This window comes from Pan paniscus, chromosome 12 (assembly GCF_029289425.2).
Source record: "Pan paniscus chromosome 12, NHGRI_mPanPan1-v2.0_pri, whole genome shotgun sequence".
Lineage (NCBI taxonomy): Eukaryota > Metazoa > Chordata > Mammalia > Primates > Hominidae > Pan > Pan paniscus.
The window spans coordinates 63,770,335-63,797,888 of NC_073261.2; the positions used below are offsets into that span (position 1 = coordinate 63,770,335).

Sequence of the window (27,554 nt, forward strand, 5' to 3'; positions counted from 1 at the left end):
ATGGCATGTGTATACCTATGTAACAAACCTGCACATTCTGCACATGTACCCTAGAACTTAAAGTATAATAAAAAAGATACAAAGAATTTATCAACAAAGTATTAGAACTAATAAGAGATTTCAGTAAGAAGGAGATGTGTAATATCAATATACAAATTACTAATAGATACTAATAGTAACCAATAAGAAATAAAGGGACCACATTTATATTAACAATGAAACTATCAATGGAACAATCTTACCCAAAAATATGCAAGAGATAAACTATAAAACTTTCTAGAAAGTATTTTAAAAGACCCAGATATGTGGTGGTGCACACCTGTAGTCCCAGCTACTAGGGAGGCTGAGATGGGAGGAACTCCTGAACCCAGGAGGCGGAAGTTGCAATGAGCTGTGATCAGGCCACTGCACTCCAGTTTGGGTGACAGAGAGAGACCCTGTCTCAAAACAAAAACAAAAACAAAACAAAACAAAAACAGAAAAAAAACCCAGATAAAGAGGAAAACATGCCATGATTATAAACGGCAGGGTTCAATTTGTAAAGCTAAGTCACCTCAAATTCAAAAGCTCCTATTTATTTATTTATTTGAGGGAGTTTCATTCTTGTAGCCCAGGTTGGAGTGCAGTGGTGCGACCTTGGCTCACTGCAACCTCCGCCTCCTGGGTTTAAGTGATTGGAGTGCAGAGGCGAGATCTTGGCTCACTACAACCTCCACCTCCTGTGTTTAACTGATTCTCCTGCTTCAGCCCCCAGAGCAGCTGGGATTAAAGGCACGTGCCACCACGCACGACTAATTTTCATATTTTTAGTAGAGATGGAGTTTCTCCATGTTGGCCAGGCTGGTCTCGAATTTTTTAAATGAAACTTGGCAAACTAATTCTCAAGTTCATTTGGATGAGTAAATTAGTAACAATTAGAAGCAAGTTACAAGAATAAAAATAAAGAAACTGAATTCCTCAGGTATCAAAACTTACTATAAGGTTGTAGTCAAAATAGTGTAGTATTGGTACAGAAACAGAGCAATTAAATATAATAGAGGATTCAGAAACAGATCCAAATAAATTCAATATTTAGTATATGAAAAATATGTCACTTCAAGCCTTGTGGAAAGAATAGACTAATAAATCGTTTGGGGATGAATGGATTTTTATTTACAAGAAAAAAATTAGAGTTCTCTTCATATAACACATTTTAAAAACTAAATTCAAGGTATTAAATAGCTACATGTTAAAAGGCAAAACTATAAAAGTTCTAGAATAAAATACAGGAAATATTTTTTACAATCTTGGGGTGGAAAGGTCTTCCTAAATAAGACAAAATTCAGAAGCCACAAAGAAAAAAACATACAGATGACTATATAAAGATATAAAACTTCTGTAAAAGATGTTTATAACAGAAGTATTACTACACCTGGTATAAAACAACTCCAATGAATATAAACAAAACAAACAAACAAATAAATAAATGGCAAACACCCAGTAGGAACAAAAGCAAAGAATATGAAGAAGTAGTTCACAAAAGAATAAAACGCTAATACCTAATAAGCATATGAAAAGATGTTCATCTTCACTGGCGATTAGGATGATGCAAATTAAAAATGAGATTCCATCTTTCTCTGTCAAATTACCAAATATTAAACATTAAAAAAGTCCAGGTTTGCCTAGAATATGCAGGAACAGAACTCATATACTTCACTCATATACAGAGTGAATTGGGACAAGCAATTTGGAGTGACAAATAACTGGCAAATAACTATTATTACAATGTGACAATAACTATCAAAATTAAAATATTTTCAACTCGTAGTTTTAGATTTACATCCTATAGAAATATTTGCACAAATGTGTAAAGATATATGTGTAAGGAACTTTATTTGTAATCGCTAAAAATATAAGACAATGTAAATGTCCAACAATAGGGCAATGATTTAATGGATGCTGAAATAGTCATAAAATGAAAACTTCTGTAGAGGTTTAAAGATTAGAGGTAAGTCTGATGAATTACTAAGTATAAAGTTATGGATCAATATGTAAAGTATGATTTTATTTTTGTGAAAAGAAATAACGTATGTGCCTGAATGTTCTTTGAAAAATGTCTAGAAAGATGTCAAAACTTTGACGGTGCCTACCTTTTGAGAATGGGTATGTAAATTGTAGTGGGGTGTGGGATGTATGTGAGTAGTTGGAGATTTTCACTTTCTACTTTATAAATTGTTTATGTATATATTCTATAAATAATTCCATATTCACAGAGTTAGTTTGCAACAAAAATAAAATGAACATATACAAAGGAATATAACAGACTAGGTCAATTGTACAAAATATATTTTATGGGAATTTGCCATTTAAAGCTGAGCAGAACTGAAATAAACTGTGACTCCCCCAAATCTTAAACAAGGAATTTTGAACCCTAACTTTGTTTATGGATTTGTGTGAACTTCAAAAAAAGTTACAAAATGTAGGGATTTAATTGGTACCAGAGCCAAAGCTGTATATTTTCTAGAACAAAACAACAGTGGAGACTTTAGATATGATGCACATTCTGTTTTGGATCTGGGCCCACCCACACAAATGGACAACACCACAGACATCAGTGCCTTTCCTGGAGTTCATCCACCTTTTCACTCCAAGAAAGTTACTTCTCATTCTCAGCTTACCTGTTTCCTCAGCCATCCTTGATTTCACCCTGTCTTGGTTCCCAACCATTCATCTCTTCTTCTGAATCAATGTTCATGTTTTCTTTTCTGTGACCTCTTCCAGGATAACACTTCTGGTATTTTTTTCCCTCCAGCCTTACATGTGTTCCTCACTACATCCCAGCCAGCTGGACCTGCCCTTAGCTACCTCATCTCTCTCTGTGACCTAATGACAGAAAAGCACATGATTCTCTTCACCTGACTTCATATATGGGTCCATGGTAGAGTTCTCTTACTTAAGCATGAAACTCTTGAAGAGAGCATAAACTTTGTTTAAGAAACCAGTATAACCCAGCACTACCTTATGAATAATTACAGTACAAACATCATTTGCTGCTTAAACTATATCTTTTGACCAGTTTTAAACATTTAAAAGTTGTGATGTGACATATTCCAATGGAAAATTGCAATTTCCAAATCTCTACTCTTGAATCATTGGTTAATAAATGTTCCTGATCTGGTTTGCTTAGTTGACTTTGAAATATATCAGTCTGTGGTCCAGAATTTAAAACTTTCAAATTAGAAGAATGCATAGAGATCAATCATCTTATCCAAGGGTATCTGAGCTTCTCACTAGCTATAAGAAAGTGCTGGGATTACAGCTATAAGAAAAAGGAGGAAAAGGAGGAGGAGGAGGAGAAAGAGAAGGAAGAAGAGAATAAAGAAGAGTTTTGACCAGTAATATAAACATAGTTCTAAATCTGAATAACAATTTATTCTTCCAAAGTACACAGGTATAAGCCTACAGATCTAGTCTAAAATTACAAGTATATTTGGTTTCAATTTGGATTCCAGATTAACATCAAGCTTTTTTTTTTCTTGAGATGGAGTTTCACTCTTGTCGTCCAGGCTGGAACGCAGTGGCAGGATCTCAGCTCACTGCAACCTCTGCTGCCCAGGTTCAGGAGATACTCCTAACTCAACCTCCGTAGTAGCTAGGATTACAGGCACACACCACTACACCTGGCTAATTTTTGTATTTTTAGTAGAGACATGATTTCATCACGTTGTCCAAGCTGGTCTCGAACTCCTGACCTCAGGTGATCCGCCTGCCTCAGCCTCCCAAAGTGCTGGGATTACAGGCATGAGCCACCGTGCCTGGCCACTTTTTTCCTTTTATTTCAGTAGTTTTTTTTAAAAAAAGATATACTTTTTTACAATCAGATAAATCCAAATGTTAGCCAGAATTGGTCCCATAGCCATAAAATTTAGTATAATATTCGGATTCATATGCTTGCCTCTAAAATTTCAGAGATTTGGTATTGCTGTTAGTTCAATGAGTTTTTCTTAAAACTGAGCAACTTGGCTAGAGAAAATTTATTAATTTAGAGTTTATAATATAAGCGCAATTGAAGAAACTCATAGTATGAATCATGTCATCAAAATTTGTAAATCTCTTTTGAAGTTGTGACTTTATTTCTACTACAGTCATATGATACTTCAAAATCTGTGATTCCATGAAGCCAAGAGTAGCTCTTCAACAGGAAATGAATGAGTGCTTCAGGTAAATTCTGTAAAATCCACATGGTCAGTTTGAGTCTCAATATCTGTACTTCCTTGAACAAATAAATGATGTATTTGTTTTTCCTTTCTCAGCTTCTGATCCCATTAGTAAGAAAATACAGTCTTATGAGCAATGATGGAGCTGCATCTCTTAGGGGCATTTGATTCCCAAGAGACCAAAGAGCAAAGAGAATGTCAATTAAAAAAAATCAAATGTTTCCGTGACTTAGCTATTTAACTGCTTTAAAATGAATGAATGCTGCTTCAAGTTCTTTCAAATACCCCACATCTTGGCAACAACGAAAGGAATTAACATGAAGAAAATTTACAATCTTTCATCACATCGAACAATGTCCCACATTTGAAAAGTTCACAGCACAGATTTCTGGTTACTGAAAGAAACGAAAGACCTTCTTTGGATTTGAATAAACAGATGGACTTTCTTCTCCTTTTTCTTATAGTGCCCGATTTGTGTAAAGGGAGGTGGGAAGAAAACATCTTAGCTTAAAAGAGTGTCCTATAAAATAAAAGGTTTCATACTTGCCTATAGCTAATCTCTGAAGGTGGTTACAAAAGAGGATTTCTAAAACATTTTATATGCAATGGCCCAGACATGTGCATAAGTGGTCAAACTTTCAAGATGACAACTTAAAAATATAATACTCCTTTTGGACAAGCTTGTTTTTAAAACAGCAGCATCATTAACTTTGGCAAATCCAATTCTTAAATATCCTTTAAAATAGTTGATAAAAGAAAGAAGGTATCAGAACTATATAATGGTTGCAATGCATTTTTTAAAACCTCTTATTTTGAAATAATTTTAGAATCACAGAAAGTTGCAAATATAGTATAAGGAGTCCCATGTGCCCTACATGATGACATCTTATAAAGGGATAGTATAATATCAAAACCAAGAAATTGACATTGGCACATTACTGTTTTTTTTTATTATACTTTAAATTTTAGAGTACATGTGCACAACGTGCAGGTTTGTTACATACGCATACATGTGCCATGCTGGTGTGCTGCACCCATTAACTCGTCATTTAATATTAGGTATATCTCCTAATGCTATCCCTCCCCCCTCCCCCCACCCCACAACAGGCCCCAGTGTGTGATGTTCCCCTTCCTGTGTCCATGTGTTCTCATTGTTCAATTCCCACCTATGAGTGAGAACATGCAGTGTTTGGTTTTTTTGTCCTTGCGATAGTTTGCTGAGAATGATGGTTTCCAGCTTCATCCATGTCCCTTCAAAGGACATGAACTCATCCTTTTTTATGGCTGCATAGTATTCCATGGGGTATATGTGCCACATTTTCTTAATCCAGTCTATCATTGTTGGACATTTGGCTTGGTTCCAAGTCTTTGCTATTGTGAATAGTGCCGCAATAAACATACATGTGCATGTGTCTTTACAGCAGCATGATTTATAATGCTTTGGGTATATACCAAAGTATATACCCAGTAATGGGATGGCTGGGTCAAATGGTATTTCTAGTTCTAGATCCCTGAGGAATCGCCACACTGAATTCCACAATGGTTGAACTAGTTGACAGTCCCACCAACAGTGTAAAAGTGTTCCTATTTCTCCACATCTTCTCCAGCACCTGTTGTTTCCTGACTTTTTAATGATTGCCATTCTAACTGGTGTGAGATGGTATCTCATTGTGGTTTTGATTTGCATTTCTCTGATGGCCAGTGATGATGAGCATATTTTCATGTGTCTGCTGCCTGCATAAATGTCTTCTTTTGAGAAGCGTCTGTTCATATCCTTCGCCCACTTTTTGATGGGGTTGTTTGTTTTTTTCTTGTAAATTTGTTTGAGTTCATTGTAGATTCTGGATATTAGCCCTTTGTCAGATGAGTAGATTGCAAAAATTTTCTCCCATTCTGTAGGTTGCCTGTTCACTCTGATGGTAGCTTCTTTTGCTGTGCAGAAGCTCTTTAGTTTAATTAGATCCCATTTGTCAATTTTGGCTTTTGTTGCCATTGCTTTCAGTGTTTTAGACATGAAGTCCTTGCCCATGCCTATGTCCTGAATGGTATTGCCTAGGTTTTCTTCTAGGGTTTTTATGTTTTCAGGTCTAACATGTAAGTCTTTAATCCATCTTGAATTAATTTTTGTACAAGGTGTAAGGAAGGGATCCAGTTTCAGCTTTCTACATATGGCTAGCCAGTTTTCCCAGCAACATTTATTAAACAGGGAATCATTTCCCCATTGCTTGTTTTTCTCAGGTTTGTCAAAGATCAGATAGTTGTAGATATGCAGCATTATTTCTGAGGGCTCTGTTCTGTTCCATTGATCTATATCTCTGTTTTGGTACCAGTACCATGCTGTTTTGGTTACTGTAGCCTTGTAGAATAGTTTAAAGTCAGGTAGTGTGATGCCTCTAGCTTTGTTCTTTTGGCTTAGGATTGACTTTACAATATGGGCTCTTGTTTGGTTCCATATGAACTTTAAAGTAGCTTTTTCCAATTCTGTGAGGAAAGTCATTGGTAGCTTCATGGGGATGGCATTCAATCTATAAATTACCTTGGGCAGTATGTCCATTTTCATGATATTGATTCTTCCCACCCATGAGCATGGAATGTTTTTCCATTTGTTTGTATCCTCTTTTACTTCACTGAGCAGTGGTTTGTAGTTCTCCTTGAAGAGGTCCTTCATGTCCCTTGTAAGCTGGATTCCTAGGTATTTTATTCTCTTTGGAGCAATTGTGAATGGGAATTCACTCTTGATTTGGCTTTCTGTCTGTTATTGGTGTATAAGAATGCTTTGATTTTTGCATATTGATTTTGTATCCTGAGATGTTGCTGAAGTTGCCTATCAGCTTAAGGAGATTTTGGGCTGAGACGATGGGGTTTTCTAGATATACAATCATGTCATCTGCAAACAGGGACAATTTGACTTCCTCTTTTCCTAATTCAATGCCCTTTATTTCCTTCTCCTGCCTGATTGCCCTGGCCAGAACTTCCAACACTATGTTGAATAGGAGTGGTGAGAGAGGGCATCCCTGTCTTGTGCCAGTTTTCAAAGGGAATGCTTCCAGTTTTTGCCCATTCAGTATGATATTGGTTGTGGGTTTGTCATAGATAGCTCTTATTATTTTGAGATACGTCCCATCAATACCTAATTTATTGAGAGTTTTTAGTATGAAGTGCTGCTGAATTTTGTCAAAGGCCTTTTCTGCATCTATTGAGATAATCATGTGGTTTTTGTCTTTGGTTCTGTTTATATGCTGCACTACGTTTATTGATTTGCATATGTTGAACCAGCCTTGCATCCCAGGGATGAAGCCCACTTGATCATGGTGGATAAGCTTTTTGATGTGCTACTGGATTCAGTTTGCCAGTATTTTATTGAGGATTTTTGCATCGATGTTCATCAGGGATATTGGTCTAAAATTCTCTTTTTTTGTTGTGTCTCTGACAGGCTTTGGTATCAGGATGATGCTGGCCTCATAAAATGAGTTAGGGAGGAATCCCTCCTTTTCTATTGATTGGAATAGTTTCAGAAGGAATGGTACCAGCTCCTCCTTCTACCTCTGGTAGAAATCGGCTGTGAATCCATCTGGTCCTGGACTTTTTTTGGTTGGTAAGCTATTAATTATTGCCTCAATTTCAGAGCCTGTTATTGGTCTATTCAGAGATTCAACTTCTTCCTGGTTTAGTTTTGGGAGAGTGTATGCGTTGAGGAATTTATCCATTTCTTGTAGATTTTCTAGTTTATTTGCATAGAGGTGTTTATAGTATTCTCTGATGGTAGTTTGTATTTCTGTGGAATCAGTGGTAATATCTCCTTTATCATTTTTTATTGCATCTATTTGATTCTTCTCTCTTTTCTTCTTTATTGGTCTTGCTAGCAGTCTATCAATTTTGTTGATCCTTTCAAAAAATCAGCTCCTGGATTCATTGGTTTTTTGAAGGGCTTTTTGTGTCTCTATCTCCTTCAGTTCTGCTCTGATCTTTGTTATTTCTTGCCTTCTGCTAGCTTTTGAATGTGTTTGCTCTTGCTTCTCTAGTTCTTCTAATTGTGATGTTAGGGTGTCAATTTTAGATCTTTCCTGCTTTCTCTTGTGGGAATTTAGTGCTATAAATTTCCCTCTACACACTGCTTTAAATGTGTCCCAGAGATTCTGGTATGTTGTGTCATTGTTCTCATTGGTTTCAAAGAACATCTTTATTTCTGCCTTCATTTCGTTATGTACCCAGTAGTCATTCAGGAGCAGGTTGTTCAGTTTCCATGTAGTTGAGCAGTTTTGAGTGAGTTTCTTAATCCTGAGTTCTAGTTTGATTGCACTGTGGTCTGAGAGACAGTTTGTTATAATTTCTGTTCTTTTACATTTGCTGAGAAGTGCTTTACTTCCAACTATGTGGTCAATTTTGGAATAAGTGTGGTGTGGTGCTGAGAAGAATGTATATTCTGTTGATTTGGGATGGAGAGTTCTGTAGATGTCTATTAGGTCCACTTGGTGCAGAGCTGAGTTCAATTCCTGGATGTCGTTGTTAACCTCCTGTCTCATTGATCTGTCTAATGTTGACAGTGGGGTGTTAAAGTCTCCCATTATTATTGGGTGGGAGTCTAAGTCTCTTTCTAGGTCTCTAAGGACTTGCTTTATGAATCTGGATGCTCCTGTATTGGGTGCATGGATATTTAGGTTAGCTCTTCTTGTTGAATTAATCCCTTTACCATTATGTAATGACCTTCTTTGTCTCTTTTGATCGTTGTTGGTTTAAAGTCTGTTTTATCAGAGACTAGGATTGCAACCCCTGCCTTTTTTTGTTTTCCATTTGCTTGGTAGATCTTCCTGCATCCCTTTATTTTGAGCCTATCTGTGTCTCTGCACGTGAGATGGGTTTCCTGAATACAGCACACTGATGGTTCTTGATTCTTTATCCAATTTGCCAGTCTGTGTCTTTTAATTGGCACATTTAGCCCATTTACATTTAAAGTTAATATTGTTATGTGTGAATTTGATCCTGTCATTATGATGTTAGCTGGTTATGTTGCTCGTTAGTTGATGCAGTTTCTTCCTAGCATTGATGGTCTTTACGATTTGGCATGTTTTTGCAGTGGCTGGTACCAGTTGTTCCTTTCCATGTTTAGTGCTTCCTTCAGGAGCTCTTTTAGGGCAGGCCTGGTGGTGACAAAATCTCTCAACATTTGCTTTTCTGTAAAGTATTTTATTTCTCCTTCACTTATGAAGCTTAGTTTGGCTGGATATGAAATTCTGGGTTGAAAATTCTTTTCTTTAAGAATGTTGAATATTGGCCCCCACTCTCTTCTGGCTTGTAGAGTTTCTGCCGAGGGATCCGCTGTTAGTCTGATGGGCTTCCCTTTGTGGGTAACCCGACCTTTCTCTCTGGCTGCCCTTAACGTTTTTTCCTTCATTTCAACTTTGGTGAATCTGACAATTATGTGTCTTGGAGTTGCTCTTCTCGAGGAGTATCTTTGTGGCTTTCTCTGTATTTCCTGAATTTGAATGTTGGCCTGCCTTGCTAGATTGGGGAAGTTCTCCTGGATAATATCCTGCAGAGTGTTTTCCAACTTGGTTCCATTCTCCCCGTCACTTTCAGGTACACCAATCAGATGTAGATTTGGCCTTTTCACATAGTCCCATATTTCTTGGAGGCTTTGTTCATTTCTTTTTGTTCTTTTTTCTCTAAACTTCTCTTCTCATTTTATTTCATTCATTTGATCTTCCATCACTGATACCCTTTCTTCCAGTTGATTGAATCAGCTACTGAGACTTGTGCATTCGTCACATAGTTCTGGTGCCATGGTTTTCAGCTCCATCAGGTCCTTTAAGGACTTCTCTGCATTGGTTATTCTAGTTAGCCATTCATCTAATTTTTTTTCAATGTTTTTAACTTCTTTGCTATGGGTTCAAACTTCCTCCTTTAGCTCGGAGTAGTTTGATTGTCTGAAGCCTTCTTCTCTCAACTCGTCAAAGTCATTCTCCATCCAGCTTTGTTCCATTGCTGGTGAGGAGCTGCATTCCTTTGGAGGAGGAGATGCACTCTGATTTTTAGAGTTTCCAGTTTTTCTGCTCTGTTTTTTCCCCATCTTTGTGGTTTTATCTACCTTTGGTCTTTGATGATGGTGACGTACAGATGGGGTTTTGGTGTGGATGTCCTTTCTGTTTGTTAGTTTTCCTTCTAACAGACAGGACCCTCAGCTGCAGGTGTGTTGGAGTTTGCTGGAGGTCCACTCCAGACCCTGTTTGCCTGGGTATCAGCAGCGGAGGCTGCAGAACAATGAATATTGCTGAACAGCAAATGTTGCTGCCTGATCATTCCTCTGGAAGCTTCGTCTCAGAGGGGTACCTGGCCATGTGAGGTGTCAGTCTGCCCCTTCTGGGGGGTGCCTCCCAGATAGGCAACTTGGGGGTCAGGGACCTACTTGAGGAGGCAGTCTGTCCGTTCTCAGATCTCCAGCTGCATGCTGGGAGAACCACTACTCTCTTCAAAGCTGTCAGACAGGGACATTTAAGTCTGCAGAGGATTCTGCTCCCTTTTGTTTGGCTATTCCCTGCCCCCAGAGGTGGAGTCTACAGAGGCAGGCAGGCCTCCTTGAGCTGCGGTGGGCTCCACCCAGTTCAAGTTTCCTGGCAGCTTTGTTTACCTACTCAAGCCTCGGCAGTGGTGGGCGCCCCTCCCCCAGCCTTGCTGCCACCTTGCAGTGTGATCTCAGACTGCTGTGCTAGCAATGAGTGAGGCTCCGTGGGCGTGGGACCCTCTGAGCCAGGTGCGGGATATAATCTCCTGGTGTGCCGTTTGCTAAGACCGTTGGAAAAGAGCAGTATTAGGGTGGGAGTGACCCGATTTTCCAGGTGCCATCTGTCACCCCTTTCTTTGACTAGGAAAGGGAATTCCCTGACCTCTTGAGCTTCCCAGGTGAAGCGATGCCTTGCCCTGCTTTGGCTCACGCTCGGTGCACTGCACCCACTGTCCTGCACCTACTTTTTGACACTCCCCAGTGAGATGAGCCCGGTACCTTAGTTGGAAATGCAGAAATCACCCATCTTCTGCGTTGCTCACGATGGGAGCTGTAGACTGGAGCTGTTCCTATTCGGCCATCTTGGCTCCACCCCAGGCACATTACTGTTAATGTACCCATCACAGTTGCTATGTTGCTCAGTTGTCACCATTGTTTAACCTGCATTCATTTGCATGTACATGGGTGTGTGCATGTGTGCCTAATTCTATGCAATTTTATCCTGTATATAAATTTGTATAACCACCATTACAATCAAGATACCGCTGTTCAATCATTGCAAAAGAAATCTTTCATGCTATCTGCCTGTATTTGTACCCCCTACCTAACCTGTCTCCTTGTCACTTGGCAACTGCTAATCTGTTCTCAATTTCTAATTGTTTTTACTTCAAACACGTTATTTACATGGAGTCTTACTGCATGGAACCTTTTGAGATTGACTTTTTTCACTAAGCATAACACCTCTGAGGTTTATGCAGGTTGTTTCATGTATCAATAATTCATTCCTTTTGATTGCTGAGTGGTATTCCATGGTATGAATGTACCAGGGTTTGTTCAATAATTCAACCATTAAAGGGCATTTGGGTTATTCTGAGTATTTTGCTAGCACAAATAATGCTGTAGTAAACACCCACATTCAGATTTTTGTGTGAACATAAGTTTTCATTTTTCTGGAATACATGCCCAAGAGTGCTCAACTGCTGAGTTACATGTTTAGTTTTGTTAGAAAATGTCTCCTTTCCAGAGAGGCTGTACCATTTTACAATCTCACCTGCAATGTATGACCCATCTTCTCTGGATCCTTGCCAGTTTCCGTTATTATCACTATGTTTTCCCTTTATCCATTCCAAAATGTGTGTAGTGATGCCTTGTTGTGGTTTCAGTTTGCACTTCTCTAATGACTAATGATCTTGATCGTGTTGGGATGTGCTTATTTGCCTCTCCTACACTGTCTTCTGTGAAATTTTTCTTTATGCTTTTTGCTCATTTAAAAATTGAACTGTTTGGTTTTTACTGTTGAGTTTTGAGCTATTTATATATATTCTTGACGTAAAGCCTTTACTGAATATGTGGTTTGCAAATAATTTTCTCCCACCAATTCATTTGTATAAGACAAAAATCAGAACTAGGCCCTAAGATAAGAAGATATTTGATTTTATAGATAGAGGATTATATTCAAGGCTATGTGACTTTGAGTTTAGCCATTATTTTAGCCCACATTCAGAAGCTCTTTGATACAGTGATGACCCAGTACGCTAAGCAGAATCAAAAAATGAAAAATCACCACTAGTTAGGATTAGTTCCTACACTTTAAAGACAAATGTCATCTCCATAACTTCAGATTACAAAGGAAAGCTCTTACTGCTGATGAAATGGGTAGTTCAAGAAAGCAGAAAATCTATTTTCAAGGCAGCAGAATGACAGATAACCTGATCTTTAAACCTTCTATCATTTGTATGTAATACTTATTGAGTATTTGCTATACGTTACTATAAAATCGTCTGATTTAAGAGTCTATGATTTTTTCTAGTACACCTTGCTTACTCTAGAAATGGTAATTATACATTCTCAATTTGAGGGGGCAGTTTACATATCAAATATTCTAAAATATTACCAGAAGAAACCATTAAAATATTCTCCAAATATTTGACCATCGAAATTATTTCTATTAGACTACCCCTTATCCTGGCAAAGATCCTTGGTTAGAATGTTCCAGATATGCCTCACTTCTCATATGCCCTTCCCTGCCCACACCCCCAGATGCTCTAATGGTCATGCTCTATATCACATGACTCTGTCCCCTGGCCACAGCTGATCAGATTAAAGGATAGGCACTTGAGCCGAGGCTGTTCAGTGACTCCAGACTTGGATGTACTAATTCAGAAGAAGATAGGCTGGGTCAATTACACTCCTTGTTCAGGAATTTGGAATTGAAAAAACTGAAATGAGATTAAATAACCATAAGAGCTGGACTGAAATGTCATGAAGTGGCCACTACAGGCCTTGTGCAAGCTGGAAACCAGGCTCTGGAAGATGGGGTCAGCAGGTGCACTGAGAGAAGCAGAAATGCCATGAGTCTGCTGATGAGGGTTGTGAGAGGGAGGCAGAGAGAATAATTTCTTGGTGCCCTGATGGTTTTCTGGCTCTGGTTATGATTCTAGTCCATACATAGCTTTAGAAGACACTCTGTTTTTAGGATCGCTTGAGCCCAGGAGTTTGAGGCTGCAGTGAGCTATGATCATGCCACTGTACTCCAACCTGGGTGACAGAGAGATACAGACTTTATCTCTCTTAAAAGAAGAAGAAGAAAGAAGGAGGAGGAGGAGGAAGAAAGAGGAAAAGGAGGAGGAGGACACTATGTCAAGTTCTCTACTTATGACATAGACCTGGTGGTCTTTTTTACTTGGAAGTGATAGTCAATAGCTATAGCAAAATTTGCATAGTATAATAAGGGCAGCATTCTTTCAAAAAGTTTTCAATTGATGTTAAATCTCCCCAGAGAGAGACAGGCACTTCCACATATGACTGGTGGGAGTATACACTGGTTCAACCCTCCTAAAGGGCAATTGAGTGAAATGGATATAGGATTGTCTCTTTAAAAATATATGCATAGTAGAAAATCTAGAAGTAAATATTAAAATACTAATAAGATAGCAGTTATCTCTAGATAATAAGATTATAAATTATTTAAATGTTATCCTTTTCTACCATGAGTATCTCTAACAATTTTTCTAAAAAGCAGATGTTTAAAATACAAAAACCAGCTACCAGTTATTGAGTTCTTACATGAGCTAGATGCTTTACATACATTGTCTCATTTCATTTTTAAAATGATTCTATGAGGCAAATACTATTATTCTCACTTTACAAATGAGGAAGTTGAAGCTCCTAGATATAAAAAAAAGTCTTTCTAAACATAGTGACTAATAAATGGTACTAAAATGTAAACTCCATGAGATCAGGGATATTTTCTGTTTTGTGTATTGTTATATCCCCAGCATCTATAACTCACTAATTTTTTTTTTTGAGACAAGGTCTCGCTCTGTCACCCAGGTCACTGCAACCTCAACCTCTCAAGCTCAAGAATCCTCCCGCCTTAGCCTACAAGTAGCTGTGACCATAGGTGCGTTCCATCATGCCCAGCTAATTTAAAAAAATTTTTTTTTAGAGACAGAGCCTCATTATGTTGCCCGGGCTGGTCTCAAACTCCTGGCCTCAAGTGATTCTCCCATCTTGACCTCTCAAAGTGCTGGGATTACAGGTGTGACCACCACACCTGGCCACGAAATGCTTTTAAATGAATGACAGGCAGAACCAGGCTTTGTACCCCAGTATGCCTTACTCCAAAACCTCTACTCTAAGCCCTTGCTCTAAACCAACACTCCAAAGAAGCCCTTCTGCAATTTATGACCTTGATAAATGTGTTCCTTCACATTTTAATTTACTTCATTTAAAATAGGAAGAAATGAAAATGGGAAATGTTTATAAAACATAATGATACTCTAGGAAATCTAAAGTCACATGATGTGTTACTGTGTTGCCCTAGTTAGTAAATTAATAGGTTAGTTTACACATAACCTTAACAAAGCTTTATATTATATAACATTTATATATTTTAATATGGTGTTTGTAGTCATTGCTAGGGAAATTTGGATATTTGATCCATAGTTATAAATTCAATTCTGAATTTATTATGCCATCATATTTATGGAAAAAGTCAGCTTCTCATATAATGTTGACTTCCGGTAGCTTTTCTAGAAGCTAGCACATGAGAAGAATGAACATTCTTGATATTGTTATTCAAAATCATAATTTATTCCTTACTAGCTACATTGCCTTTTAAATCAGCATGAAATACTATTTTTGGAGGAAACCTGACATTCAAACTATAATTTTGTGACAGTTATAGCAATGTCAACCTGAGGTTTTAGAATAAGGCTTATGACAAATACATTTCCAGTTTCTAATTCAATTTTAATAATAGTACCACAATTACTAGATCATAGCCAAAACACTAAGAAGAAAAATTTAGTCATAGCTATGAAATTTATGAAAGGCCAACTTTTCCATATAGCAATGTTTTATCCCAAACTTTGTGCTACTCTTCTTTCCTCACTGTTTCTGATTAGCTTAAGGCATGAGAGGAAGTATCTGAGATGTTGTTATAGAGATTTGCCTTCTCAATATCGTGAAAATGGCCATACTGCCCAAATTTATAGATTCGGTGCTATTCCCATCAAACTACCATTGACATTCTTCAAAGAATTGGAAAAAACTATTTTAAATTTCACATGGAATCAAAGAAGACCCCGTACAGCCAAGACAATCCTAAGCAAAAAGAACAAAGCTGGAGGCATCATGCTACCTGACTTAAACTATACTACTAGGCTACAGTAACCAAAACGGCATTGTACTGGTATCAAAACAGATATATAGACCAATGGAGCAGAACAGAGACCTCAGAAATAACACCGCACATCTACAACCATCTGATCTTTGACAAACCTGACAAAAACAAGCAGTAGGGAAAGGCTCTCCTATTCAGTAAATGGTGCTGGGAAAACTGGCTAGCCATATGCAGAAAACTGAAAATGGACCCATTCCTTACACCTTATACAAAAATTAACTCAAGATGGATTAAAGATTTAAATGTAAAACCCAAAAGATAAAAACCCTGGAAGAAAGCCTAGCCAATACCATTCAGGACATAGGCATGGGCAAAGACTTCGAGACAAAAATGCCAAAAGCGATTGCAACAAAAGCTAAAATTGACAAATGGGATCTAATTAAACTAAAGAGCTTCTGCACAACAAAAGAAACTATCATCAGAGTGAACAGGCAAGCTACAGAATAGGAGAAAAATTTTGCAATCTATCCATCCGACAAAGGGCTAATATCCAGAATCTACAAGAACTTACACAAATTTACAAGAAAAAAACAAACAACCCCAATAAAAAGTGGGCAAAGAATGTGAACAGACACTTCTCAAAAGAAGACATTTACACGGCCAACAAACATATGAAAAAAAGCTCAACATCACTCATCATCAGAGAAATGCAAATCAAAACCACAGTGAGATACCATCTGACGTCAGTCAGAATAGCGATTATTAAAAAGTCAGGAAACAACAGATGCTGGAGAGGATGTGGAGAAATAGGAATGCTTTTACACTGTTGGTGGGAATGTAAATTAGTTCAACCATTGTGGAAGACAGTATGGCCATTCCTCAAGGATCTAGAACAAGAAATACCATTTGACCCAGCCATCCCATTACTGGGTATATACCCAAAGGAATATAAGTCATTCTACTATAAAGACACATGGACGTGTATGTTTATTGCAGCACTATTTGCAACAGCAAAGACACGGAACCAACCCAAATGCCCATCAATGATAGACTAGATAAAGAAAATGTGGTACATATACACCATGGAATACTATGCAGCCATAAAAAGGAATGAGATCAAGTCCTTTGCAGGGACGTGCATGAAGCTGGAAGCCATCATCCTTAGCAAACTAAAACAGGAACAGAAAACCAAATACCACATGTTCTCACTGATAAGTGGGAGTTGAACAATGAGAACACATGGATACAGAGAGGGGAACAACACATACCAGGGCCTGTTGGGGCATGGTGGGGTGAGGGGAGGGAACTTAAAGGACGGGTCAATAGGTGTAGCAAACCACCATGGCATACATATACCTATGTAACAAACCTGCACATTCTGCACATATATCCTGTTTTTTTTTTTAGAAGAAAAAAATTATAATTTTTTAAAAAAGAAAAATAATTAGAGATGTGCCATCTAGCATCATTTCAATTTAATATTATTCTGGGAGTTCAAGCCAATGTAAGAAAACAGATAATATAAACCCAAGAAAAATAAGTAATGGAAGAAACAAAAACCTTATTATTTGAAAACCATTATGTATCTAACAAAATGCCCAAGGAATCAGCTAACATTTTTAGGCTTAATAGAACAGTAAATAGCCAGATAAAATATAAAATATAGAAAAGTCATTAATATTCTTAAATATCAAAAATTACAATCTAGAAAAACCTAATTTTAAAAAGGTATAATTTACAATAGCAATAAAATATGTAAAGAGAGAAGTAGACTTAATAATTGTTTGGCTATATAAACAAAATAATAAAACTTGTTGGGTCATAATATCCAGGAAGAATAAAATATGGCAAATATGTCAACTCAATGTTATTTAAAAAAATGAATTCAATCCCAAACAAAATCACAATGAGATTCTTTTTAGAATTTAGAAGAATGTTATAATATTCATCTAGGAAAATAAAGAGATGAAGATAAAAATATTCTAAAAAAGAGAAAGGAAAATGAGGAAGTGAAATAACAATATGTCACGGAAACAGAAGAGAAACCCCAGAAATAGACTGTTATACATAAGGATTAAATAAATGACAAAATACAACATAAAATAATGAAGATTTGAAAATACACATTTATGGGAGACATTCATTAGAACTTGGAATTAAATTATTTTAGATGGCCGGAGTGGTGGCTTACGCCTGTAATCCCAACACTTTGGGAAGCTGAGGCGGGCAGATCACTTGAGGTCAGGAGTTCAAGACCAGCCTGGCCCACATGGTGAAACCCCATCTCTACTAAAAATACAAAAATTAGCCAGGCCCGGTGATGCATACCTGTACTCCTAGCTACTCTGGAGGCTGAGGTGGGAGTATCGCTTAAACCCGGGAGGCAGAGCTTGCAGTGAGCTGAGATCGCACCACTGCACTCCAGCCTGGGTGACAGATCAAGGCTCCATCTCAAAAAAAAAAAATTACTTTAAATCAAATACTTCATACCTTATCCCAAAATATATCTCAGATGTCTAAGGTAGTAAATATTCTTAAACTCATAAATGAGTAAGTAAAAAAAACAACAACAACAGTGAGTAAGTGTTAATGAAACCTCTAGAGAGACGACAATTTGCTTAAGCTTAAAGCATTAGCTTATGGAAGGATTTATGGTTTCATACATAATTTTTAAAACATTTATTCAAATTAAAAATAGCTGCTGGGCATGGTGGCACACACTTGTAATCCCATCACTTTGGGAAGCCAAAGTGGGCAGATCTCTTGATCTCAGGAGTTCAAGACCAGCCTGGGCAACATGGCAAAACCCGTCTCTACAAAAAACAGAAAAATTACCTGGGCATGGTGATGAGTGCCTGTAGTCTCAGCTACATAGGAGGCTGAGGTGGGAGGATCGCTTGAGCCCAGGAGGTTGAGGCTGCAGTGCGCCACGATTGTGTCACTGCACTCCAGCCTGCATGACAGAGTGAAACCCTGTCTCAAAAAAAAAAAAAAAATTAAAAAATTGCAAAACTAGGAAGAAATTAGAGAAGTATATTAATTTCTTTAGGCTACTAGAACTTGTATGGTCTGTTGTATCCTACTCACCTTGCACAGTACTGGGTACATAGTAAGTTTCCAATAGGTATCTGTTGACCAAATATTGCAATAATTAACTAAGTAGACTTTCATTATCTGATGAGACAAAAAAGGGACCCGAGTCCAATTAGTCAGCTGCAACTATGAATAATGAGTGCAAATTAATTTCTTTGGCCCAGATGCATAAGAACCATGGACAGGAAGCTGTCTAATCAGCTGTGGAATGGAGAAGTGATAGGAACAACAGGTTGGCTATGGAAGTGTTATCGGGCCACATCAAGTCCCGCCACAAGCATTAGCTGTTGGAGGGTGAAAACAGCCAACAGGCCACACTGGTCTAAGACAGTCAGCAGATGTATGGCTTGACTCAATTAAGAAATCTTATTCAACTTGGGAGGTCCAAAAAGCAGACTGGCTGGATGACAAGACTTCTAAACAGCAATCTCAGCTGCTAAACGAAGGCTGTGGTTGTGTTTGGAGAGGAGAGAGAGAGAACCACATACTTCTCTTCAGTCTTCTTCTAGAATAATTGCAACATCCTGAAGCACTTACACCTGATGGTTCTGCAGCTTTCATCTGAGGCAGTCAAGGGATCTAAAAGTCAGTATATGACTGTTCTCAATGTATATAGCAAGGAAAACACTCATTCAAAATCACTTAGTTGAGGAATCTGTGCAGTACGATGTTTCTATGTTATTTTCAGAGTCTACTTTGTGGTGATTGCTCACAGCATTCCATATATTTTTGCAGAATCAGTAAATGAATTATCATTTTTTTGGATAAGGTTTAAAAATGATCATTGTGGTTTTGTCAAAACCTTGTTTTCCAATTTGGTGCTGGAAACTGGTTTTAGAAATATAGGGAACCGATCTAACATTTGCTAATGATATGAATCTGTGTTCCCATCTTTTTAGTCCTATTTTCCCAGAGTGATGAGAATAAATGCATTGGGAGAAATTGGGAGCACAGGCCTGTCCATCTTCATTTCATGCCGGGATTCAGTGTTTCCCTGCTATAATGATGCCCTCATAGGCCTACCTACAATAATTCTCCCATCTGTCAGATTGGAGGATAGTTCACTCAAGAGGAGTAGAATTATTTTTGCTATTTAACCAGCAGGCAGGCTACTGGATGAAAAGGGCCTGAATAGATGGCAAACCATTAGTTTCCTAGCTATTCCTACAGCAACTTCCAGAGCACAAAGAGGAAAGTGTAGGTTTTTTAAAGCTATTTGTGAACTAGCTGGTAATGACGGGACCAGTGTTAAGCACATGTAAAAAGACATTTCTACATGGTGGCAAGATAAGAGAAACTGATAGGCCAAATATTTTAAACTCCAGGATCAAATTGGAATAATGTAAAAGTGATTGTAATCTGAGGCAGTAGAATTCAATTTTCCTTGCATTATGTTGATTTCTCTGAGCAGACCCAGGTTAAATGATTGCTCTGAGGTTGATGACACAGTGATTCCAAGTGCCAACAATGACTTCAGCCCGATGGCAACCTTTACAAATTGCTTCCTGTAAATTCTTTGTGAGAATAACAAGCAATTCATTTTGCTTGAGAGTGACTTTTAGCTAAGGGACTCCACCCAACAATCTGGATTTAATAAAACAAAATACATTTTGGTATTACAAACATCTTTTTTGAGATGTAAGTTCCCCACATAAGTTTTCGTAAAAGCAAACTATTTTCATTTTTTCTCCAGTGAAAGCCAGATGGATCCTTATGCATAGCCAACAATTACTTAGTGCATGTGATGAGCTGGTGGGGAAGGGCAGAAGGGGAGGGAGGGTCACAGCAGAGTCATATTTGTGTGTGTGCATGTAAGATATTCAGGGTAATACAAAAGACTTCTAAATCCACAACCAGAACTATGCTTACTTATTCATTCATTTATTCAACATACAGTATTTATTGAGCACCAGGCACTGTTGTAGGCTTTCGGGACACAACAGTTGAACAAAACAGACAATATCTTTGCTCTCATGAAACTTAAATTCTAGTGACGAAAAGACAGACAATAAACTAAAAGCTACGCAAAGAAAAATTCCAAGGGGGACTCGACGTATTTTAATGAGCAAGATAGAGGAATTATCTGCTTACAGACGAGTAGGTAAAGGAGGCATTTACATCTTTGTGACTGGTAGTAGATAAAATCATAGCAGTTAAAATTTAACTAGGCATTGTTCATATATTGTATATAATTTATAACCTAGTTACTGAACTCAAAGAGGTTACAATTCCAACTTTCAAGGTGTTCCTGCACGTCAGACAGAGAGAGAAGGAAGAACCATCAGACATTTTATATGCCATCCAAGTCAGAGCTACATTGTCTTCAAGGTTGCAATCAGCATGAAGAGGGTTTAGAATCCTTGGGCCTTGAAAAATTCATTTTTGACACCGTATGTCATTTTCTACTTGGTAAAAAACCAATATAGTCATTGGCATGACAAGAAAACTTCTATTAGTTAGAAAGAATATTCATAAAGATGAGAATAGTAGACACTGGGGACTCCAAAAGGAGGGAGGGAGCAAGGGCTGAAAAACTTCCTACTGGATACTATGTTCGCTATCTGGGTGATGGATCAATAGAAGCTCACACCTCAGCCCCATGCAATATACCCTTGTAACACCTGCATATGTACCCCCTGAATCTAAAATTAAAATAAAAATAGAAAAAGAATGTCCAATCCACTTTGTTCATTCCAATGAACTATGATTAAAGGAGCTAGAAAAGGAAACATGCCTTTAAAAAAAAAAAACAGACATGTTGTCCTCAGAGCTCATGGAATCAAAATCACCTTATGTTCCTGCTGTCCTTCTGGGGTCCATCAGAGCTGCACCACTTACCTCCTCAATCTTGCAAAAGAAAGAACTTTCCTAAGGACAACCATTCTAATATCCCTGATCACAGTTGCTTATTGTTCAAAACTGTGTCTTCGAAGTCTTTCATTTACTTTTGTGAAAAGAGTTAAATCATGTGACAAGCATATGTTCGGCATCCACCAGGTGTAAGGCATTATGTGGGGCAAAACTGGGGCCTACAAAGATGTTGAAGACATAGCCAGATGCAGTGGCTCATGCCTCTCCTGCAATCCCAGCACTTTGGGAGGCTGAGGTGGGCAGATCACTTGAGATCAGCAGATAAAGACCAGCCTGGCCAACATGATGAAACCCCACCTCTATAAAACATACAAAAATTAGCTGGGCATAATGGTGCGCACCTATAGTTCCAGCTACTTGGGAGGCCGAGGCACAAGGATTGCATGAACTCGGGAGGTGGCGCCATCTTGGCCCACTGCACTCCAGCCTGGGCAACAGAGAGTCTGCCTCAGAATGAATACAGTAAAAAAATAAAAAATGAAGACACATGGTAGCTACCTTTACAGGGCTTATGGTTAAGAGGAGGCCAAATACACAGACAGCTATAAAACAAGGTGAAAACAGGCAAGTGCCTTGAGAGAGAGAAACAGATTAAGTATCACATTGGCCCAGAGGAAGCTTCTGGTCGACAGCTTCAGGATGGTGGCACTGGAGCAAGGCTTTAGGGGGCAGGCAGGATTACAACAGATCAGGGACACGTGAGCAAATGTGAGTTTACCTTCTTCATTTATAATTTTTCTCTTATTAGTACATGTATTAGTCAGGGCTTTCCAGAGAAACAGAGCCAAAAGGATATGTATAGACATACAAGAGGGGATTTATTATGGAAATTGGCTCACAGGATTATAAAGACTGAGAAGGCCCATCGTATGCTGTCTGCATGCTGAAAAACTAGGGAAGCTGGTGGTATAATTCAGCCCAAAGGCCTAAGAACTAGAGAAGCAATGTTGTAACTCTCAATCAGAGGCCAAAGTCCTGAGAACCAGGTAGGGTGGAGGATTGTGCTGGGTCTAAGTCCTGGAGTAGGAAGGCCTGAGATGCAGGAACTCCAGTGTCTGAGGACAGGAGAAAATGGACGTCCCGGCTCAAAAAGAGAGTGAATTCACCCTTCCTCCACATTTTTGTTCTATCTGGGCCCTCAATGAATTGAATTGTGCCCACCTACACTGTTAAGAGCGGATCTTCTGAATTCCATCTACTGAATCAAATGCTAATCTCTTTTGGGCACACTCTCACAGACATACCCAGAAATAATGTTTTACCAGCTATCTGGGTATTCCTTAACCCAGTCAAGTTGACATCCAAAATTAACCATCACTGCAGTACCTTATTATTTTTATTTATGGTCTTCAAATGAAACTTTCCTAATAAAAAATCTGTTTTAACCTCACAAGCCTCTCTTCCTTTAATATTAAATATTTAATAAATTTACTTTTAATTGGGTATTTAATCAACTTTACAATGGAAAAAAATCTAAATAGCAATAGCAACATGTACTAAAAAAAAAACCCTCAAATTCCTATGTTTTCACAAACCCTAAAGACTTCTTCAATTCTACTGCTTGCATAAAAAACAATTGCACAGTTGTTATGAACCAATATTTTATCATTCTAAATTGTACTTTTTCTCATCTGCTATTGTTTTCTATAGTCCCATAAGTTACCAGCAATATAATGTTTTATTGTATCAATGTATCATACTTGCTGTCTAACTATTTTTCTATAGGCGTGAATGTGAGCTTTTTCTAGTTTTTAGTAATACTAATGAGTGCTTCTATACATATCCATGTGTCTTTTCTTTCCTTTGAATTATCTGCTTGGTTTATGTTACATTTTCCAAAGTTTAATGAGGTAATACATAATGTATGGCTAAGAGTGTGAGCTCCGGCAGACTGGCTGTGTTTAAATCCTGACTCTGCCACTTATCATCCATGTGAACTTCAGAAAGTTACCACCTCTGTGGCATGGTTTCCTCTCTAAAAAATAGGAATAATAGTACCCACCTCATATGATTATGAGAATTAATTATATGTAAACTCTTAGAACTGGCATAACACATGGTAAGCATTCAATAATGTAAGCTACTATTACATAAAGGTCTTAGCATTTATTACATTCTAGAACTCAATAAGACTGAGTGCGGTGGCTTATGCCTGTAATCCCAGCACTTTGGGAGACTGAGGAGAGAGGATTGCTTGAGCCTAGGAGTTCAAGACCAGCCTGGGCAACATAGCAAGACGTCGTCTCTACAAAATAAATCAAAAAATTAGTCAGGTATGATGGCATGCACTTGTGGATCCCAGCTACCCAATAGGCTGAGGTGGGAGGATTGCCTTGAGCCCTGAAGGTCGAGGCTGCAGTTAAGTTGTGATTGTACCAATGCACTCCAGCCTGGGTAACAAAGTGAGACCCTTTTTTTTTTTTTTGAGACAGAATTTTGCTCTTGTCACCCAGGCTGGAGTGCAATGGCGCAGTCTCGGCTCACTGCAACCTCCACCTCCCGGGTTCAAGCGATTCTCCTGCCTCAGCCTCCCAAGTTGCTGGGATTACAGATGCCCACCACCACGCCTGGCTAATTTTTGTATTTTCAGTAGAGACGGGGTTTCACCATGTTGGCCAGGCTGGTCTCAAGCTCTGAACAGACCAAACAATAGATTCCACCAAATCAAATTATCAACATTAGAGAGGCTTGGTATGTTTTCCGTCTTTTGTTTTTCTTTTTTTTTGAGACAAAGTCTTGCTCTGTCACCCAGGCTGGAGTGCAGTGGATCAATCTCAGCTCACTGCAATCTCTGCCTCCTGGGTTCAAGCCATTCTCCTGCCTCAGCCTCCTGAGTACCTGGGACTACAGGCATGTGCCACAACACCCCGCTGATTTTTTGTATTTTTAATAGAGACAAGGTTTCACTGTGTTAGCCAGGATGGTCTCAATCTCCTGACCTTGTGATCCACTCCTGCCTCGGCCTCCCAAAGTGCTGGAATTACAGGCGTGAGCCACTGTGCTCGGCCTGTTTTCTACTCTTATGTGAACCTCCTCCTCTTGTGTGGATTGTTCGTATCTTTGGCTATTTGTCAAAATATATTTTTCCTATAAATGTATTTCATTCCTTAATAGTTGTGGAAATACAACTGTGCAACTATTGAAAAAATTTAGGATGGCATCAACAAGCATATTGAAAAACTAGTATGTATAAGGCATTGTTCTGGGTGCTATGAGGGGGACAGAGAACCGCAGCATTATAGAGAAAGAATTCAGTCTCTAATGGGGTTGAACAATATAAGTAAAAAACGAAATAACAAAAGGCTATACAATAGTGCTCTTCAACTATGGAGATCATGTTCTTAAGAACTCTGAGGCCAGGGATTTGTGGTTCAAGAATTTAAACTCATATGGTGAGAATCAGCTTAGGGGAAATAATGTTTGGAGTACACTTCTGAAAACCATTAGAAATGTGTTTTCTTATACTAAATATGAGTTTCATACATCTTAAACCAGTAATTATGACTACAACATGGATATTCAACCCTTTACCATTTCATACTCACTAGAAAGGTACTTTTCAGGACCTTCTTTTCCATAGTGTCAATAAGAGATGTATAAATGATTCTGTAGGATTGCTGAAAATATCCACAGTGAGAAGAGTTCTTGATGAGATTGGTCTTCCTCTGAACATTCATGGTCTTTCTTATTTTATGACTTGGTGCTTTCCATCAGACACACCATTGTCCTGCCCATATCCCTTATACATGAAGGGCCTCTCACTGCAAGTGTCTGTGACTCTGCCTAAAGGCTTTTTTTCCAGCTGCAGGAGCAAATTTGGTCAGGAACAGGCTAGAAGCACTGGACAGTTAATGTCTTCAGGAGCAAAAAAGAGTTGGTGGATGGATGTACCAGCTCTCACCCCTCAGGTGGACCAACTCAGTAGAGAATGCTTCACAGTGTTCCAGGGGTCTCTAGAGGGACTGAGCCCCGGTTGACCACAGCAATGATGCGTTAATACTCTGCATTTATTTCTTTGTATTATGTCTAAATAAAATACTCACATTAAAATCCTTAAGTCTGCATGTTGGGGAACCCCATTCTAAGACACTTTGACTCCCACCTTCTGGGCCTTGCTTCCTAAATATCTGTGTCTGAGGGATATGTTGGAGGCCTGAGATGGAAAAGCCTCTGAGAATTGATCTCCTCTGATACCCAGAGTTTTGCAGCTTGCATCTGCCTTTGGTAACTCTATGCCAGGAACATGCATCTCTCCCTTTTCCTCCTCACAGATGCCACTGAAAATACTTTCAAAGTCCAGGATTATTACTGCTTGTCTTCCTTGGTCCTGCCCAAGTTTTCATTTCAAAAATCTCTTCATCTCTGTTTTAGTTCCTTTTCTATTTTTAACCTCCATTTCTTTTTTCTCCCCTCAGCTATCCACAGAAGGAATGATCTGCAATGTACACATGCCAGGACAGAAATTCTACAGTTACTGATAAAATGTAAACCTGTAAGTATTGAATAAGAATTATGCCCAATAAAAAGTCATGGCTAGGGAGTAAAAGATGGAGTGTTGACAGGGAAGTAGAACAATAAATGGGGTAATCAGGAAAGGCTGATTACCTTTCCTGATGGGGAAGGGTGAGACCCCTAATCTAGTCCAGTCTCCCATTTTACAAATAAAGAGACTGAGCTCCACAAGGTTAAGCTACTGGTCCAGAATCCCATAGCTCACAAGTGATGAGCTGCCTCCTTCACCCCTCAGCTCCCTCTGTGTTCCACTCTGGGCTGCCCACTCACATTTTGTCCAGGGGCAGCCTCGCCTCCGCATTTGTCTTTTGTTGGCCATGATGACTAGGCCTGGAAAAGGGTGAAAACAAATAGTACATTCTCCTAAGCACTCTCCACACTGCACAATATCAGCTGTCCTAAGAAGATTTTGAATATGGGTTGAAAATATTGTTTGTTTTGTTTTAAATCTTGGAAAAAATTCTAGTTGCATGAAATTTTTTTCTCCAGAATTAATCATGAGTAGCATATTCTTTAGCCTTGTTAATTGGCAAAGCAGAAAACAAAATAGCCACTGAAGGGCTCCTTTGTTTGGACTTGGAGACCAGTGACATTGCTCACCCTTCCCACTGAGCAGCCTGCAGATATTGGTCTCTCTGGAGAGCACTGAGGACCCGGGGTGGCAGGACTCGCTGAGTAAGCCCTTCCCCATACTAAACTTGGTTTCATGGAGACAATTCCTCTAACTGTTCTTGAGCTTTCTCGTCTCATATAATCTCAACAAGTTCTTCCAATTTCTGTTTTTAAACCAAAAAGAAAAAGAACAGCACATTCCTTTTATGTTTGTGCAAATGAAGGGGAGGCAAGTTGCTGGGGAAAATCTAGCAAATGTCTTTTGATATGTAATTTGAATGATTTCCTACTGAAGTCCTGAAATATGAATTAAAATCATGTATTCACTTTTGTCTCACATTTCGGATCATAATCTTTGTGCTTTCTGTAAACTGTGGGATCAATATTCTAAGAATGAGTCTGTCTTTATTAACCTCTGGTAATAGTGACTCAGGCATAATTGGGATCCATTAAAATACAACTTTCTCTTCCCACATCATCCTTTGTTTTAAAGTGGGACATCATTAGCTCACTTAGTGTTCACTATAGAACAATGCTATTCACCTCAAAGTCATTTAATGAGAAAGCTAATTTCCCTTCATGTAAAATTTCAGGCAATTCAATGTCAGTTGAATGATACACTGATGGTAATATTATGCACGCTGTACTGCTCTCATTTTCTGCATGGATTCATGTTTGACTTGAATCTAATCACGCATGTCCCACTTACTACAGAAAACACCCCTTTTTGGCCAGGATTTTGAGCCCCTGGAGTGTGTTCTGCTGTCAGGTATGGATGTATGATAAACACAAAGGCCTCCTAGCTGGCCTCAGAACCTGCCTTATACCTAGTATGTGTAGTCCCTAACTAAAAAATGAGCACAACCTCAATTCCATTTCTCCCTCCCTAAGATCACCCCACCACCAGGGTCCCTGCTTCTCCTGT

At 38.5% G+C, this 27,554-nt stretch overlaps 1 protein-coding gene across 7 annotated transcripts in view; it reads left to right on the plus strand.

Annotated features, from left to right (window-relative positions):
• The window catches only part of LOC117979163 (uncharacterized), a 125,645-nt gene that overhangs the window by 44,718 nt on the left and 53,373 nt on the right, over positions 1–27,554 (plus strand). For all 7 annotated transcript variants that reach the window (XR_008624449.1, XR_008624450.1, XR_008624451.1 and 4 more), the window contains exon 3: positions 25,921–25,997. The gene's annotated coding sequence lies outside the window, so the exon portion shown is untranslated. The remainder of the gene's footprint in view (positions 1–25,920; positions 25,998–27,554) is intronic.